Source organism: Coturnix japonica, chromosome 6, assembly GCF_054131305.1.
Source record: "Coturnix japonica strain WE chromosome 6, WE-NBRP24, whole genome shotgun sequence".
Classification (NCBI taxonomy): domain Eukaryota; kingdom Metazoa; phylum Chordata; class Aves; order Galliformes; family Phasianidae; genus Coturnix; species Coturnix japonica.
In genome coordinates, this window is record NC_140668.1 from 12,426,091 (window position 1) to 12,441,490 (window position 15,400).

Here is a 15,400-nt window from a genome sequence, read left to right on the forward strand (position 1 = left end):
CTACATCATAACTCGGAATCTAACTCAGAATCTACTGCGTCTACATCATAACTTGGAATCTACTGCGCCTACATCATAACTCGGAATCTACTGCGCCTACATCATAACTCGGAATCTAACTCGGAATCTACTGCGCCTACATCATAACTCGGAATCTAACCCTGAATCTACTGCTCCTACATCATAACTCGGAATCTACTGCGCCTACATCATAACTCGGAATCTAACGCGGAATCTACTGCGCCTACATCATAACTCGGAATCTACTGCGCCTACATCATAACTCGGAATCTACTGCACCTACATCATAACTCGGATTCTAACTCGGAATCTAGTGCGCCTACATCATAACTCGGAATCTACTGCGCCTACATCATAACTCGGAATCTACTGCGCCTACATCATAACTCGGAATCTAACTCGGAATCTACTGCGCCTACATCATAACTCGGAATCTACTGCGCCTACATCATAACTCGGAATCTAACTCGGAATCTACTGAGCCTACATCATAACTCGGTATCTATCTCGGAATCTACTGCGCCTACATCATAACTCGGAATCTACTGCGCCTACATCATAACTCGGAATCTAACTCGGAATCTACTGCGCCTACATCATAACTCGGAATCTACTGCGCCTACATCATAACTCGGAATCTAACTCGGAATCTACTGCGCCTACATCATAACTCGGAATCGAACTCGGAATCTACTGCGCCTACATCATAACTTGGAATCTAACTCGGAATCTACTGCGCCTACATCATAACTCGGAATCTAACTCGGAATCTACTGCGCCTACATCATAACTCGGAATCTACTGCGCCTACATCATAACTCGGAATCTACAGCACCTACATCATAACTCGGAATCTAACTCGGAATCTACTGCGCCTACATCATAACTCGGAATCTAACCCGGAATCTACTGCGCCTACATCATAACTCAGAATCTACTGCGCCTACATCATAACTCGGAATCTAATGCACCTACATCATAACTCGGAATCTATTTCGGAATCTACTGTGCCTACATCATAACTCGGAATCTAACTCGGAATCTACTGCGCCTACATCATAACTCGGAATCTACTGCGCCTACATCATAACTCGGAATCTCACTCGGAAGCTACTGCGCCTACATCATAACTCGGAATCTACTGCGCCTACATCGTAACTCGGAATCTAACTCGGAATCTACTGCGCCTACATCATAACTCGGAATCTACTGCGCCTACATCATAACTCGGAATCTAACTCGGAATCTACTGCGCCTACATCATAACTTGGAATCTACTGCGCCTACATCATAACTCGGAATCTACTGCGCCTACATCATAACTCGGAATCTAACTCGGAATCTACTGCGCCTACATCATAACTCGGAATATAACTCGGAATCTACTGCGCCTACATCATAACTCGGAATCTAACTCGGAATCTACTGCGCCTACATCATAACTCGGAAACTACTGCGCCTACATCATAACTCGGAATCTAAGTCGGAATCTACTGCGCCTACATCATAACTCGGAATCGAACTCGGAATCTACTGCGCCTACATCATAACTCGGAATCTAACTCGGAATCTACTGCGCCTACATCATAACTCGGAATCTACTGCGCCTACATCATAACTCGGAATCGAACTCGGAATCTACTGCGCCTACATCATAACTCGGAATCTAACTCGGAATCTAGTGCGCCTACATCATAACTCGGAATCTAACTCGGAATCTACTGCGTCTACATCATAACTCGGAATCTAACTCGGAATCTACTGCGCCTACATCATAACTCGGAATCTAACTCAGAATCTACTGCGTCTACATCATAACTTGGAATCTACTGCGCCTACATCATAACTCGGAATCTACTGCGCCTACATCATAACTCGGAATCTAACTCGGAATCTACTGCGCCTACATCATAACTCGGAATCTAACCCTGAATCTACTGCTCCTACATCATAACTCGGAATCTACTGCGCCTACATCATAACTCGGAATCTAACGCGGAATCTACTGCGCCTACATCATAACTCGGAATCTACTGCGCCTACATCATAACTCGGAATCTACTGCGCCTACATCATAACTCGGATTCTAACTCGGAATCTAGTGCGCCTACATCATAACTCGGAATCTAACTCGGAATCTACTGCGCCTACATCATAACTCGGAATCTAACTCGGAATCTACTGCACCTACATCATAACTAGGAATCTACTGCGCCTACATCATAACTCGGAATCTAACTCGGAATCTACTGCGCCTACATCATAACTCGGAATCTACTGCGCCTACATCATAACTCGGAATCTAACTCGGAATCTACTGAGCCTACATCATAACTTGGAATCTAACTCGGAATCTACTGCGCCTACATCATAACTCGGAATCTAACTCGGAATCTACTGCGCCTACATCATAACTCGGAATCTAACTCGGAATCTACTGCGCCTACATCATAACTCGGAATCTACTGCGCCTACATCATACCTCGGAATCTAACTCGGAATCTACTGCGCCTACATCATAACTCGGAATCTACTGCGCCTACATCATAACTCGGAATCTAACTCGGAATCTACTGCGCCTACATCATAACTCGGAATCTACTGCGCCTACATCATACCTCGGAATCTAACTCGGAATCTACTGCGCCTACATCATAACTCGGAATCTACTGCGCCTACATCATAACTCGGAATCTAACTCGGAATCTACTGCGCCTACATCATAACTCGGAATCTACTGCGCCTACATCATAACTCGGAATCTAACTCGGAATCTACTGCGCCTACATCATAACTCGGAATCTACTGCGCCTACATCATAACTCGGAATCTACTGCGCCTACATCATAACTCGAAATCTAACTCGGAATCTACTGCGCCTACATCATAACTCGGAATCTAACTCGGAATCTACTGCGCCTACATCATAACTCGGAATCTACTGCGCCTACATCATAACTCGGAATCTACAGCACCTACTTCATAACTCGGAATCTAACTCGGAATCTACTGCGCCTACATCATAACTCGGAATCTAACCCGGAATCTACTGCGCCTACATCATAACTCGGAATCTACTGCGCCTACATCATAACTCGGAATCTAATGCACCTACATCATAACTCGGAATCTTATTCGGAATCTACTGTGCCTACATCATAACTCGGAATCTAACTCGGAATCTACTGCGCCTACATCATAACTCGGAATCTACTGCGCCTACATCATAACTCGGAATCTACTGCGCCTACATCATAACTCGAAATCTAACTCGGAATCTACTGCGCCTACATCATAACTCGGAATCTAACTCGGAATCTACTGCGCCTACATCATAACTCGGAATCTAACTCGGAATCTACTGCGCCTACATCATAACTCGGAATCTACTGCGCCTACATCATAACTCGGAATCTAAGTCGGAATCTAGTGCGCCTACATCATAACTCGGAATCGAACTCGGAATCTACTGCGCCTACATCATAACTCGGAATCTAACTCGGAATCTACTGCGCCTACATCATAACTCGGAATCTACTGCGCCTACATCATAACTCGGAATCGAACTCGGAATCTACTGCGCCTACATCATAACTCGGAATCGAACTCGGAATCTACTGCGCCTACATCATAACTCGGAATCTAACTCGGAATCTACTGCGCCTACATCATAACTCGGAATCTAACTCGGAATATACTGCGCCTACATCATAACTCGGAATCTACTGCGCCTACATCAAAACTCGGAATCTACTGCGCCTACATCATAACTCGGAATCTAACTCGGAATCTACTGCGCCTACATCATAACTCGGAATCTAACCCTGAATCTACTGCTCCTACATCATAACTCGGAATCTACTGCGCCTACATCATAACTCGGAATCTAACTCGGAATCTACTGCGCCTACATCATAACTCGGAATCTAACTCGGAATCTACTGCGCCTACATCATAACTCGGAATCTAACTCGGAATCTACTGCGCCTACATCATAACTCGGAATCTACTGCGCCTACATCATAACTCGGAATCTACTGCGCCTACATCATAACTCGGAATCTAACTCGGAATCTACTGCGCCTACATCATAACTCGGAATCTAACCCTGAATCTACTGCGCCTACATCATAACTCGGAATCTACTGCGCCTACATCATAACTCGGAATCTAACCCAGAATCTACTGCGCCTACATCATAACTCGGAATCTAACTCGGAATCTACTGAGCCTACATCATAACTCGGAATCTAACTCGGAATCTACTGCGCCTACATCATAACTCGGAATCTACTGCGCCTACATCATAACTCGGAATCTAACTCGGAATCTACTGCGCCTACATCATAACTCGGAATCTAACTCGGAATCTACTGCGCCTACATCATAACTCGGAATCTACTGCGCCTACATCATAACTCGGAATCTAACTCGGAATCTACTGCGCCTACATCATAACTCGGAATCTACTGCGCCTACATCATAACTCGGAATCGAACTCGGAATCTACTGCGCCTACATCATAACTCGGAATCTACTGCGCCTACATCATAACTCGGAATCTAACTCGGAATCTACTGCGCCTACATCATAACTCGGAATCTACTGCGCCTACATCATAACTCGGAATCTACTGCGCCTACATCATAACTCGGAATCTACTGCGCCTACATCATAACTCGAAATCTAACTCGGAATCTACTGCGCCTACATCATAACTCGGAATCTAACTCGGAATCTACTGCGCCTACATCATAACTCGGAATCTACTGCGCCTACATCATAACTCGGAATCTACAGCACCTACTTCATAACTCGGAATCTAACCCTGAATCTACTGCTCCTACATCATAACTCGGAATCTACTGCGCCTACATCATAACTCGGAATCTAACGCGGAATCTACTGCGCCTACATCATAACTCGGAATCTACTGCGCCTACATCATAACTCGGAATCTACTGCGCCTACATCATAACTCGGATTCTAACTCGGAATCTAGTGCGCCTACATCATAACTCGGAATCTACTGCGCCTACATCATAACTCGGAATCTACTGCGCCTACATCATAACTCGGAATCTAACTCGGAATCTACTGCGCCTACATCATAACTCGGAATCTACTGCGCCTACATCATAACTCGGAATCTAACTCGGAATCTACTGAGCCTACATCATAACTCGGTATCTATCTAGGAATCTACTGCGCCTACATCATAACTCGGAATCTACTGCGCCTACATCATAACTCGGAATCTAACTCGGAATCTACTGCGCCTACATCATAACTCGGAATCTACTGCGCCTACATCATAACTCGGAATCTAACTCGGAATCTACTGCGCCTACATCATAACTCGGAATCGAACTCGGAATCTACTGCGCCTACATCATAACTTGGAATCTAACTCGGAATCTACTGCGCCTACATCATAACTCGGAATATAACTCGGAATCTACTGCGCCTACATCATAACTCGGAATCTACTGCGCCTACATCATAACTCGGAATCTACAGCACCTACATCATTACTCGGAATCTAACTCGGAATCTACTGCGCCTACATCATAACTCGGAATCTAACCCGGAATCTACTGCGCCTACATCATAACTCAGAATCTACTGCGCCTACATCATAACTCGGAATCTAATGCACCTACATCATAACTCGGAATCTATTTCGGAATCTACTGTGCCTACATCATAACTCGGAATCTAACTCGGAATCTACTGCGCCTACATCATAACTCGGAATCTACTGCGCCTACATCATAACTCGGAATCTCACTCGGAAGCTACTGCGCCTACATCATAACTCGGAATCTACTGCGCCTACATCGTAACTCGGAATCTAACTCGGAATCTACTGCGCCTACATCATAACTCGGAATCTACTGCGCCTACATCATAACTCGGAATCTAACTCGGAATCTACTGCGCCTACATCATAACTTGGAATCTACTGCGCCTACATCATAACTCGGAATCTACTGCGCCTACATCATAACTCGGAATCTAACTCGGAATCTACTGCGCCTACATCATAACTCGGAATCTAATGCACCTACATCATAACTCGGAATCTTATTCGGAATCTACTGTGCCTACATCATAACTCGGAATCTAACTCGGAATCTACTGCGCCTACATCATAACTCGGAATCTACTGCGCCTACATCATAACTCGGAATCTACTGCGCCTACATCATAACTCGAAATCTAACTCGGAATCTACTGCGCCTACATCATAACTCGGAATCTAACTCGGAATCTACTGCGCCTACATCATAACTCGGAATCTAACTCGGAATCTACTGCGCCTACATCATAACTCGGAATCTACTGCGCCTACATCATAACTCGGAATCTAAGTCGGAATCTAGTGCGCCTACATCATAACTCGGAATCGAACTCGGAATCTACTGCGCCTACATCATAACTCGGAATCTAACTCGGAATCTACTGCGCCTACATCATAACTCGGAATCTACTGCGCCTACATCATAACTCGGAATCGAACTCGGAATCTACTGCGCCTACATCATAACTCGGAATCGAACTCGGAATCTACTGCGCCTACATCATAACTCGGAATCTAACTCGGAATCTACTGCGCCTACATCATAACTCGGAATCTAACTCGGAATATACTGCGCCTACATCATAACTCGGAATCTACTGCGCCTACATCAAAACTCGGAATCTACTGCGCCTACATCATAACTCGGAATCTAACTCGGAATCTACTGCGCCTACATCATAACTCGGAATCTAACCCTGAATCTACTGCTCCTACATCATAACTCGGAATCTACTGCGCCTACATCATAACTCGGAATCTAACTCGGAATCTACTGCGCCTACATCATAACTCGGAATCTAACTCGGAATCTACTGCGCCTACATCATAACTGGGAATCTAACTCGGAATCTACTGCGCCTACATCATAACTCGGAATCTACTGCGCCTACATCATAACTCGGAATCTACTGCGCCTACATCATAACTCGGAATCTAACTCGGAATCTACTGCGCCTACATCATAACTCGGAATCTAACCCTGAATCTACTGCGCCTACATCATAACTCGGAATCTACTGCGCCTACATCATAACTCGGAATCTAACCCGGAATCTACTGCGCCTACATCATAACTCGGAATCTAACTCGGAATCTACTGAGCCTACATCATAACTCGGAATCTAACTCGGAATCTACTGCGCCTACATCATAACTCGGAATCTACTGCGCCTACATCATAACTCGGAATCTAACTCGGAATCTACTGCGCCTACATCATAACTCGGAATCTAACTCGGAATCTACTGCGCCTACATCATAACTCGGAATCTACTGCGCCTACATCATAACTCGGAATCTAACTCGGAATCTACTGCGCCTACATCATAACTCGGAATCTACTGCGCCTACATCATAACTCGGAATCGAACTCGGAATCTACTGCGCCTACATCATAACTCGGAATCTACTGCGCCTACATCATAACTCGGAATCTAACTCGGAATATACTGCGCCTACATCATAACTCGGAATCTACTGCGCCTACATCAAAACTCGGAATCTACTGCGCCTACATCATAACTCGGAATCTAACTCGGAATCTACTGCGCCTACATCATAACTCGGAATCTAACCCTGAATCTACTGCTCCTACATCATAACTCGGAATCTACTGCGCCTACATCATAACTCGGAATCTAACTCGGAATCTACTGCGCCTACATCATAACTCGGAATCTAACTCGGAATCTACTGCGCCTACATCATAACTCGGAATCTAACTCGGAATCTACTGCGCCTACATCATAACTCGGAATCTACTGCGCCTACATCATAACTCGGAATCTACTGCGCCTACATCATAACTCGGAATCTAACTCGGAATCTACTGCGCCTACATCATAACTCGGAATCTAACCCTGAATCTACTGCGCCTACATCATAACTCGGAATCTACTGCGCCTACATCATAACTCGGAATCTAACCCGGAATCTACTGCGCCTACATCATAACTCGGAATCTAACTCGGAATCTACTGAGCCTACATCATAACTCGGAATCTAACTCGGAATCTACTGCGCCTACATCATAACTCGGAATCTACTGCGCCTACATCATAACTCGGAATCTAACTCGGAATCTACTGCGCCTACATCATAACTCGGAATCTAACTCGGAATCTACTGCGCCTACATCATAACTCGGAATCTACTGCGCCTACATCATAACTCGGAATCTAACTCGGAATCTACTGCGCCTACATCATAACTCGGAATCTACTGCGCCTACATCATAACTCGGAATCGAACTCGGAATCTACTGCGCCTACATCATAACTCGGAATCTACTGCGCCTACATCATAACTCGGAATCTAACTCGGAATCTACTGCGCCTACATCATAACTCGGAATCTACTGCGCCTACATCATAACTCGGAATCTACTGCGCCTACATCATAACTCGGAATCTACTGCGCCTACATCATAACTCGAAATCTAACTCGGAATCTACTGCGCCTACATCATAACTCGGAATCTAACTCGGAATCTACTGCGCCTACATCATAACTCGGAATCTACTGCGCCTACATCATAACTCGGAATCTACAGCACCTACTTCATAACTCGGAATCTAACCCTGAATCTACTGCTCCTACATCATAACTCGGAATCTACTGCGCCTACATCATAACTCGGAATCTAACGCGGAATCTACTGCGCCTACATCATAACTCGGAATCTACTGCGCCTACATCATAACTCGGAATCTACTGCGCCTACATCATAACTCGGATTCTAACTCGGAATCTAGTGCGCCTACATCATAACTCGGAATCTACTGCGCCTACATCATAACTCGGAATCTACTGCGCCTACATCATAACTCGGAATCTAACTCGGAATCTACTGCGCCTACATCATAACTCGGAATCTACTGCGCCTACATCATAACTCGGAATCTAACTCGGAATCTACTGAGCCTACATCATAACTCGGTATCTATCTAGGAATCTACTGCGCCTACATCATAACTCGGAATCTACTGCGCCTACATCATAACTCGGAATCTAACTCGGAATCTACTGCGCCTACATCATAACTCGGAATCTACTGCGCCTACATCATAACTCGGAATCTAACTCGGAATCTACTGCGCCTACATCATAACTCGGAATCGAACTCGGAATCTACTGCGCCTACATCATAACTTGGAATCTAACTCGGAATCTACTGCGCCTACATCATAACTCGGAATATAACTCGGAATCTACTGCGCCTACATCATAACTCGGAATCTACTGCGCCTACATCATAACTCGGAATCTACAGCACCTACATCATTACTCGGAATCTAACTCGGAATCTACTGCGCCTACATCATAACTCGGAATCTAACCCGGAATCTACTGCGCCTACATCATAACTCAGAATCTACTGCGCCTACATCATAACTCGGAATCTAATGCACCTACATCATAACTCGGAATCTATTTCGGAATCTACTGTGCCTACATCATAACTCGGAATCTAACTCGGAATCTACTGCGCCTACATCATAACTCGGAATCTACTGCGCCTACATCATAACTCGGAATCTCACTCGGAAGCTACTGCGCCTACATCATAACTCGGAATCTACTGCGCCTACATCGTAACTCGGAATCTAACTCGGAATCTACTGCGCCTACATCATAACTCGGAATCTACTGCGCCTACATCATAACTCGGAATCTAACTCGGAATCTACTGCGCCTACATCATAACTTGGAATCTACTGCGCCTACATCATAACTCGGAATCTACTGCGCCTACATCATAACTCGGAATCTAACTCGGAATCTACTGCGCCTACATCATAACTCGGAATCTAACTCGGAATCTACTGCGCCTACATCATAACTCGGAATCTAACTCGGAATCTACTGCGCCTACATCATAACTCGGAAACTACTGCGCCTACATCATAACTCGGAATCTAAGTCGGAATCTACTGCGCCTACATCATAACTCGGAATCGAACTCGGAATCTACTGCGCCTACATCATAACTCGGAATCTAACTCGGAATCTACTGCGCCTACATCATAACTCGGAATCTACTGCGCCTACATCATAACTCGGAATCGAACTCGGAATCTACTGCGCCTACATCATAACTCGGAATCTAACTCGGAATCTACTGCGCCTACATCATAACTCGGAATCTAACTCGGAATCTACTGCGTCTACATCATAACTCGGAATCTAACTCGGAATCTACTGCGCCTACATCATAACTCGGAATCTAACTCAGAATCTACTGCGTCTACATCATAACTTGGAATCTACTGCGCCTACATCATAACTCGGAATCTACTGCGCCTACATCATAACTCGGAATCTAACTCGGAATCTACTGCGCCTACATCATAACTCGGAATCTAACCCTGAATCTACTGCTCCTACATCATAACTCGGAATCTACTGCGCCGACATCATAACTCGGAATCTAACGCGGAATCTACTGCGCCTACATCATAACTCGGAATCTACTGCGCCTACATCATAACTCGGAATCTACTGCGCCTACATCATAACTCGGATTCTAACTCGGAATCTAGTGCGCCTACATCATAACTCGGAATCTAACTCGGAATCTACTGCGCCTACATCATAACTCGGAATCTAACTCGGAATCTACTGCACCTACATCATAACTAGGAATCTACTGCGCCTACATCATAACTCGGAATCTAACTCGGAATCTACTGCGCCTACATCATAACTCGGAATCTACTGCGCCTACATCATAACTCGGAATCTAACTCGGAATCTACTGAGCCTACATCATAACTTGGAATCTAACTCGGAATATACTGCGCCTACATCATAACTCGGAATCTACTGCGCCTACATCATAACTCGGAATCTAACTCGGAATCTACTGCGCCTACATCATAACTCGGAATCTAACTCGGAATCTACTGCGCCTACATCATAACTCGGAATCTACTGCGCCTACATCATACCTCGGAATCTAACTCGGAATCTACTGCGCCTACATCATAACTCGGAATCTACTGCGCCTACATCATAACTCGGAATCTAACTCGGAATCTACTGCGCCTACATCATAACTCGGAATCTACTGCGCCTACATCATACCTCGGAATCTAACTCGGAATCTACTGCGCCTACATCATAACTCGGAATCTACTGCGCCTACATCATAACTCGGAATCTAACTCGGAATCTACTGCGCCTACATCATAACTCGGAATCTACTGCGCCTACATCATAACTCGGAATCTAACTCGGAATCTACTGCGCCTACATCATAACTCGGAATCTACTGCGCCTACATCATAACTCGGAATCTACTGCGCCTACATCATAACTCGAAATCTAACTTGGAATCTACTGCGCCTACATCATAACTCGGAATCTAACTCGGAATCTACTGCGCCTACATCATAACTCGGAATCTACTGCGCCTACATCATAACTCGGAATCTACAGCACCTACTTCATAACTCGGAATCTAACTCGGAATCTACTGCGCCTACATCATAACTCGGAATCTAACCCGGAATCTACTGCGCCTACATCATAACTCGGAATCTACTGCGCCTACATCATAACTCGGAATCTAATGCACCTACATCATAACTCGGAATCTAATTCGGAATCTACTGTGCCTACATCATAACTCGGAATCTAACTCGGAATCTACTGCGCCTACATCATAACTCGGAATCTACTGCGCCTACATCATAACTCGGAATCTACTGCGCCTACATCATAACTCGAAATCTAACTCGGAATCTACTGCGCCTACATCATAACTCGGAATCTAACTCGGAATCTACTGCGCCTACATCATAACTCGGAATCTAACACGGAATCTACTGCGCCTACATCATAACTCGGAATCTACTGCGCCTACATCATAACTCGGAATCTAAGTCGGAATCTAGTGCGCCTACATCATAACTCGGAATCGAACTCGGAATCTACTGCGCCTACATCATAACTCGGAATCTAACTCGGAATCTACTGCGCCTACATCATAACTCGGAATCTTCTGCGCCTACATCATAACTCGGAATCGAACTCGGAATCTACTGCGCCTACATCATAACTCGGAATCGAACTCGGAATCTACTGCGCCTACATCATAACTCGGAATCTAACTCGGAATCTACTGCGCCTACATCATAACTCGGAATCTAACTCGGAATCTACTGCGCCTACATCATAACTCGGAATCTACTGCGCCTACATCATAACTCGGAATCTACTGCGCCTACATCATAACTCGGAATCTAACTCGGAATCTACTGCGCCTACATCATAACTCGGAATCTAACCCTGAATCTACTGCTCCTACATCATAACTCGGAATCTACTGCGCCTACATCATAACTCGGAATCTAACTCGGAATCTACTGCGCCTACATCATAACTCGGAATCTAACTCGGAATCTACTGCGCCTACATCATAACTCGGAATCTAACTCGGAATCTACTGCGCCTACATCATAACTCGGAATCTACTGCGCCTACATCATAACTCGGAATCTACGGCGCCTACATCATAACTCGGAATCTAACTCGGAATCTACTGCGCCTACATCATAACTCGGAATCTAACCCTGAATCTACTGCGCCTACATCATAACTCGGAATCTACTGCGCCTACATCATAACTCGGAATCTAACCCGGAATCTACTGCGCCTACATCATAACTCGGAATCTAACTCGGAATCTACTGAGCCTACATCATAACTCGGAATCTAACTCGGAATCTACTGCGCCTACATCATAACTCGGAATCTAACTCGGAATCTACTGCGCCTACATCATAACTCGGAATCTTACTCGGAATCTACTGCGCCTACATCATAACTCGGAATCTACTGCGCCTACATCATAACTCGGAATCTAACTCGGAATCTACTGCGCCTACATCATAACTCGGAATCTACTGCGCCTACATCATAACTCGGAATCTAACTCGGAATCTACTGCGCCTACATCATAACTCGGAATCTACTGCGCCTACATCATAACTCGGAATCTAACTCGGAATCTACTGCGCCTACATCATAACTCGGAATCTACTGCGCCTACATCATAACTCGGAATCTACTGCGCCTACATCATAACTCGGAATCTACTGCGCCTACATCATAACTCGAAATCTAACTCGGAATCTACTGCGCCTACATCATAACTCGGAATCTAACTCGGAATCTACTGCGCCTACATCATAACTCGGAATCTACTGCGCCTACATCATAACTCGGAATCTACAGCACCTACTTCATAACTCGGAATCTAACTCGGAATCTACTGCGCCTACATCATAACTCGGAATCTAACCCGGAATCTACTGCGCCTACATCATAACTCGGAATCTACTGCGCCTACATCATAACTCGGAATCTAATGCACCTACATCATAACTCGGAATCTAATTCGGAATCTACTGTGCCTACATCATAACTCGGAATCTAACTCGGAATCTACTGCGCCTACATCATAACTCGGAATCTACTGCGCCTACATCATAACTCGGAATCTACTGCGCCTACATCATAACTCGAAATCTAACTCGGAATCTACTGCGCCTACATCATAACTCGGAATCTAACTCGGAATCTACTGCGCCTACATCATAACTCGGAATCTAACTCGGAATCTACTGCGCCTACATCATAACTCGGAATCTACTGCGCCTACATCATAACTTGGAATCTACTGCGCCTACATCATAACTCGGAATCTACTGCGCCTACATCATAACTCGGAATCTAACTCGGAATCTACTGCGCCTACATCATAACTCGGAATATAACTCGGAATCTACTGCGCCTACATCATAACTCGGAATCTAACTCGGAATCTACTGCGCCTACATCATAACTCGGAAACTACTGCGCCTACATCATAACTCGGAATCTAAGTCGGAATCTACTGCGCCTACATCATAACTCGGAATCGAACTCGGAATCTACTGCGCCTACATCATAACTCGGAATCTAACTCGGAATCTACTGCGCCTACATCATAACTCGGAATCTACTGCGCCTACATCATAACTCGGAATCGAACTCGGAATCTACTGCGCCTACATCATAACTCGGAATCTAACTCGGAATCTACTGCGCCTACATCATAACTCGGAATCTAACTCGGAATCTACTGCGCCTACATCATAACTCGGAATCTAACTCGGAATCTACTGCGCCTACATCATAACTCGGAATCTAACTCAGAATCTACTGCGCCTACATCATAACTTGGAATCTACTGCGCCTACATCATAACTCGGAATCTACTGCGCCTACATCATAACTCGGAATCTAACTCGGAATCTACTGCGCCTACATCATAACTCGGAATCTAACCCTGAATCTACTGCTCCTACATCATAACTCGGAATCTACTGCGCCTACATCATAACTCGGAATCTAACGCGGAATCTACTGCGCCTACATCATAACTCGGAATCTACTGCGCCTACATCATAACTCGGAATCTACTGCGCCTACATCATAACTCGGATTCTAACTCGGAATCTAGTGCGCCTACATCATAACTCGGAATCTAACTCGGAATCTACTGCGCCTACATCATAACTCGGAATCTACTGCGCCTACATCATAACTCGGAATCTAACTCGGAATCTACTGCGCCTACATCATAACTCGGAATCTACTGCGCCTACATCATAACTCGGAATCTAACTCGGAATCTACTGAGCCTACATCATAACTTGGAATCTAACTCGGAATCTACTGCGCCTACATCATAACTCGGAATCTAACTCGGAATCATCTGCGCCTACATCATAACTCGGAATCTAACTCGGAATCTACTGCGCCTACATCATAACTCGGAATCTACTGCGCCTACATCATAACTCGGAATCTAACTCGGAATCTACTGCGCCTACATCATAACTCGGAATCTACTGCGCCTACATCATAACTCGGAATCTAACTCGGAATCTACTGCGCCTACATCATAACTCGGAATCTACTGCGCCTACATCATACCTCGGAATCTAACTCGGAATCTACTGCGCCTACATCATAACTCGGAATCTACTGCGCCTACATCATAACTCGGAATCTAACTCGGAATCTACTGCGCCTACATCATAACTCGGAATCTACTGCGCCTACATCATAACTCGGAATCTAACTCGGAATCTACTGCGCCTACATCATAACTCGGAATCTACTGCGCCTACATCATAACTCGAAATCTAACTCGGAATCTACTGCGCCTACATCATAACTCGGAATCTAACTCGGAATCTACTGCGCCTACATCATAACTCGGAATCTACTGCGCCTACATCA